The following is a 6,456-nucleotide window of genomic DNA, read 5'->3' as shown; positions in this document are numbered from 1 at the left end:
ATAGAACATAGATTCATAGAAATGTTTCATCGACTTAGGTCCTTCTTTTCTGTTATAAATATTTTGTTCATCACTATGTTTTCGACTCAGTTGTGTTGTTTTCTAGTTTTATTTAGGTTATCTGTCACCTAAACTGATCTTCATTGTTTTTCTGTGGAACAAATACTGTACATTGCCTACTGCTGCAAGTATAAATCATATTATTTGATAAATATATATTAAAAAGTGCTCTCAGTTACTTTTTTGGTAACTTGGACTTACACTGACATCTAGTGGCGTGGATGATGTATCATGCAATAGTTTTCAGTTTAAGATACCATTATAGAAATTCACTATTCATCGTCAGCCATGATTCATTTAATCCATCAGTGAAAGCATCCAATAACAGGGTGGTTATTGACATGAAGCGAGTAATAATGTGATCCTCATATCCAAAGTCCCATTCAAGGCAAGTCACTTCACTTGGTGGCCATCTTTGAAAAGCTCTCGAGCTCTTTGCAGCAAAACTTACCGCAAATTTGACACTCGTTATTTTCACATGCAAATGAGCTTCTGATTCGCTGCAAATGTTTGCTAGAAGTTTGCAGCTCTTCACTGACAACAAATCTTTGGCAACAATGGACAATTTGCTGCAAGTTTGCTGCAAAACTCATATTCATGTGAAAATTATCAGTGGAGGATTTACGGCAATTTTGCAACAAATTTGCCATTAACTCTCTATTTTTGTATGGGCAGCTCCTATCCACTTGAATGGGGAAAGATTACAATCAAATAACATAATTAAAATCAGCAGTAAAATCTGACAACAATGGTATCATAAATTGTGCTTCTATAGATCAGATCATGCTAAAAATGTTTAGGCTAATTCAGCTTACGTGCATGTGCGTTCTCTAGTTGACTGACAGGCGATGTCTGAATCTAATAGTTGATTGGCTCTTTTACCTGGAAGTTGGGACTTCCTTTTCTACATCTGTTTGGCGTTCCAATTTCCCCATTCATTTTAATATCAGTGGTCTGCTAAATAGTCTCTGTCCCAACATGGCAGCCCCCATGAAAGGACCCTCTCTGTGTAGAGTAAAACATTTAAGGTTATATTATTAAAAGGTTACTGATTTGACTTGAGTCTTTATATCATGTGAGTGGTTATGATTATATACATATGTTTCAAATTACAATTAATTTCTTTAGGATTCCATTTTTTTCGTGAAAATTACTTACTGCACTTTTCAAAAAAGATATTGCCTTCTTAACTAAATTAAATGTAGTTAGTTACTTTTCGTTAGTAAATTGATTGCAAAAGAGTAGCATGACTGTAGTTTAACTATTTTATGAGTAGCAAATCTATGCTATGTGTCTCATAAGCTGCCATAGTAGTTTCTCTGGATCAGGAGTACAATCTGTTGTTTGTCTTAGTTTGGATGGGGATGACCATAGATTCCAGAGAGCTTTGGTTTCTAGATGAGTCATCTATCCCATGATTTCCGGGAGCTCAGGACATCAGTGGTGATCCAAATCACAAATGGCCCTGTGGGAGAAAGTGCATGGTTTAAACTCTCCTCTTTCCCTGCTTACTTTTCTATCTTCTCTATACTTCATGCTTGATGAATGCATGTTCTCCAACCCTGAAAAAAATAAACTGAGTGTTTGTTTCTACAATTCACATGGTAACCGTATGTGTATGTGTTTCATTTATTGTACTGTTTCCAAGAAACATTTCCAGTTCCTTTTTGTTTTGTGGTTATGCAAAAATGCATGTGAACATTACTAATCATTTTATGGCATAGTGATTCATCACTAAAATCAGCTGGATGAAAAGCTTCTCAGAATGAATGATGATTAAAGTAACTCAGTTTATGTCACAAGTCTAGATAAAGATATGTGTCCTGTATAGGGCTGGGATATACGATTATTTTTTAAACGATTAATCTAGCGATTATTTTTTCGATGCATCGATTAATCTAAGGATTCGTTTTTTTCCAGTCCGATTCGATTTCGATTAATCGACTTGTGACAACACCGGTAATACCGGTTTCATCGGGGGTGGGGGTGTATAAAATGTTTAAAAAAAAACATTTGCTGGGAGTTTGATTGACTGGCGATCTGATCAATCAATCATAATACTCCATTTTTGTCCGACAAAGTAGTCAGGAGAGAGAAGATTAACGTCGGTGGATTTGAATTTGAATAATGGATTGTAGGCTACCGTACTGACGTCTTTCCGCGGTTAAAACAACAGTCCTTCTGATGTAGGCTACATTCATGTTTAGCCTATTTGATGCTATAAATTAACCAAGGAAAAGATGATCGGTTCACGAGCAGCATAACTGAGGCAATCTGTCACGACACATTAAAGAGCCACAAAATAGTAGGCCTATTTATGGTTTAATTTTCTTTGAATGACCAAATTTGAAAGTTGAGACTTTATTAAATGTTACCTGCTTGGTCCTGTCTGTCAGCGCGCTGTCAGTGTCCTCTATGTATTTTTCACGACATTCATTCATAGCTGTAAGCGCATTATTAATAGCTATAAGCGAAAACTTTAGGTGTCGACAACGTATTATAGCTTACTCCAACATCGAGTGCAAAGTGGGGAGTTGAAAAAAAAAACTTACGGTGCTCTGTCATCTCCAGCTGCAACCGGGTGGCGCCTCTTCAGATGCTGGTGCATTGCCGTGGTGCTAGAATGGAAGGCCATATCCATTTTGCAAAGACGACAAATCACGGAATTGTTTCCATTTAAATTAAAGAATTCCCATAATTTAGAGGAAAACGAGTGCATGCCGCCTTGCACTTCTGATAGTCTGAGGAGCCACTTGTGTTGCTACTACTTGCCGGCGCCGCCATCTTTGTTTTGGGTCCGACGAATCGACGCGCATATTTTGCGTCGACGTATTTTTTGCGTCGACGTCATCGTCCCAGCCCTAGCCCTGTATGATAAGGTCTGCAGAAGACAAAAAACTATTATATTATATTACATATAACAAACTATTACAGAACTATTGGTGGGACTCGCCAGTGGAGATTCTAATAAAAGACACAGTTGAAAAAAGACTGAGTTAGAGAGGAAAAAAGTGGCAAAATAGCAGGAAAATGAGGGGACAGTGAGTCACACTCCAGATTGAAGGAATTTACACATGCACACCACCCCCTCTACTTCCCTTCACAACACACCCAAACACTCTCTTTCTCTCTGTACAGTCATGCACACTTTATTTCTTTTTTAAACTATTAGGTTTTGAGTTATTCTAATAGTCTCAGACTTACAGATATTATTTGCACATGCACACTTTCTAGTTGAAATTGGCTTGACTGGTTTTAGTGAGAGTGAAATAAATATTTTTGGCAATCCTGCAGTATTCAGCTGAACTTTTATTACTCTTGTATTAGTCTATTTTTTTACTCATGTTTCCACAACGTTGCCCAGTTATTATCTGCAACTCAAATAATCTCCAGGAATGGTAGAATAAAAAATAATAATGGAGAGAGAAAAAGGAAGGACAATCTGAATCCTTCAACAAAAGGAAACTGGAATCACATCTTGTTTTCTTTTCTATCATTTTGTATAAGCATTGTTGGTAGCACGTGTTATATTCTTTCATTAAAAATAGGACAGAAATGGACAAAAGTATAATTTTGACAGCATGTGAAAATTAAGATGTGGACAAAAAATATGCAAGAAAGGATGTGTGTTATGATAATCATTATTTCTGGTTGCATACAATTCTATTGTATAATTTCATTTCATGAATAGTTCTGTTTTGAGTGTCTGTACACTAATAGTAATATAGAAGGTTGTGTTTTAAGACATCTGATTGTTTAGAGTGAGGTAATATGCGATGAACGAGGGTAAGAGATTTGCTCTAGCGATGGGCTATTTTTTTTAAATGTTCACAGCAGATTTTATTTAAAGATAACTCAGCAGACAGCAAAATGCAAAAAAGTTATGAAGGTTTATGTTCGGATTGTCTACGTTTAAAGCAAATTTGGCTGGTATACTGTAAACAATGAGTATGTCAAAACCAACTTCAGAGACTATTCATTCTACTGTCAGAGTTTTGGAGACAATATGCAATTCCAAACTCCGCCACATGGGGGCGGACCATAACAAATTGTGGAAATGCAAAACAGATTACCCTTATTTGATTAGCTAAAGGCTAGCACATGTTCGCACTTAAATTTCTTCCTACAAGGCTCTACATTTTTCTCTGTTGATTCATTGGCTCAAAGCACTTAGCTTATGTATTTGTCAGCAGAACTTTTACGATATACATTTTAAATTTTTAATATACAAAAAATTAATTCTGGCTGGATGTAACTTTGTGTGTAATTAGTCAATTGTTTTATTTACATTTATTTTATTTCCATAGCCTTGCTTAAAAGAAAAAAGAGCATCCATTCAGAGTAATGTGTAACTGCTGAGATTTTAGATTCAATATGTGCTGAGCAGCAGCATTTTGGAAGCACTTAAAGAATTACAGACAACAGAGAGCAAAAAGTCTCAAATGGTCAAGTCACGACAGCCATTCTTTTAAAGTATGAAATGAAATAGTAAACTTTGAACTAATGTGTTTTTATTATTTTTTTGTTTAAGTAACAATTAGTCGAGTAATTCACTTTACTGTATATATTTTCTACTATAAATATCCTTTATGTGAGGCTAATGCATGGAAGTGGTATGTGAGTAATTCAATTTGCTTTTAGTCTATTGAAATCCTGCATAAATTCTAATTGTTTTTACTCCCCACTTATCTAGTCCTGTTTATGCAAAACAACTCCCTCCTTCAGTTCTGCACCTCTTGGATACAATGACGGCTTTCTCCCTTTCTCTGTGAAACATTTATCCCAAAGCAAATAGATGTGTGAAGCCTGCTTTCAAATGTAGCTGTCAGTCATAAGCCAGTTATTTCTAATCCCCACTGTCATAAATGTACCCACGGTGCTCCGAAAAGTGAAACAGGTTTCATACAAGTAATGCATATCTTCTGCTTTAACAATGATCGACTGTACAGTGTCTGCCTTGAGAACACTACACTCTTTTTTTCTGATGACAAGAAAAACATGCAATGTGTGTGAAGATAAGACAGCAAGCACTGTTGAGCATTCTTTGTCTCTTTGTCTCTTGCCCAACCCAAAAATGAGTCTTGCCCCCAGTCAGCTACAGGCCCCCATTGTTCACTTATGGTTTAGGCTTTAATCTATAGTGAGATTAAAAGATGTTGTGTTTGTGTTTTGTCACTTTCATATCAAATTCCAGCAGTTCGCCAAAATAAAAGCTCAATTTAAAAGGAAACAATATAGCAGAAATAGATTACTACTGTGTAGTTATCAGGCTTGGGGAGTAACAGAATTGTTATAATGGCATTACATAATCAGGATACAAAAAAATATGTAACTGTAATCCATTACATTTACATAAAACCCCAACGTATTCAGATTACAGTTACATTTAGTGAAAATTGGGATTACAAGCAGGATTATTATTTTGTATATATATATATAAATCCTCCTGACATAAAATGATAGAGACCGCTGCTTGCTTTATAGTGGTACAAATATCACGCTCGTGATCTCTTCTGTTGTCTCTTGTGATCTGGCGCCACTTACTGTCTCATGCGCAAATAACACCTGTCTCACAAGGCAAACAAGGTCAAACCATTAAAAGGGCTGTTTCATGGCAATGGCCACTGGAGAAATATTATACGTTTTGTGGAAATTCCAACATTCTCGTCATTCAATGGAGAAAAGTAAAACAACATTACAATTCAGTGCAATTTATACCTTCCAATTGTGAAGATGGAATTTTTTCCAAGGACCTGCAGGGGTGTCAAACTCAGTTCCTCGAGGGCCGAAGCCATGCTCCAAAATGCCTCCTTGTAATCTTCAAGCACTCCTGAAGACCTTGATTAGCTGCTTCAGGTTTGTTTAATTAGGGTTGGAGCTAAGTGAGACTATTACTGTGGCCGTCCAGGAACCGAGTTTGACACACATGCGATACATAATTTAAAGAAGCATTTAAAGGTAAGACCAATATTAAAATCGTGTTAGGTAGAATAGCTAAAAATAGTCATAAGTGTTTCCTAATTTCGCCGTCAGACCATCTTTCGAATGTTTTCGTGGAAATAGAAGCGGGAAAATGACCACTCCCCCTGGCGAACTGCCAGTATTCCTGTGCAAGTGATGCCTATTGATGAAACTTTAACGTGATTTCTCATTTCTATCTTAACTTCAGTTGAAACTCTAAAATTGTTTTCTGAAATGCCTTCATGTTGTTGTGATAACAGTAATTGGGACAGCATTATTTTTGTTTTTGTTAAAATAAATTCTAATTGTACACATGAATAACAAATGAATTGAAAATTGTAATAAGTTCTTATGGGAAAGTGGAATGGATAATTTATCTGATTTTGATACTTATTATAAATGTATCGTTAAGAAGATCAAAAGTATGGTTGAGGG

This window comes from Xyrauchen texanus, chromosome 13 (genome assembly GCF_025860055.1).
Source record: "Xyrauchen texanus isolate HMW12.3.18 chromosome 13, RBS_HiC_50CHRs, whole genome shotgun sequence".
Lineage (NCBI taxonomy): Eukaryota > Metazoa > Chordata > Actinopteri > Cypriniformes > Catostomidae > Xyrauchen > Xyrauchen texanus.
Note: the sequence above shows the minus strand (reverse complement) of the source record.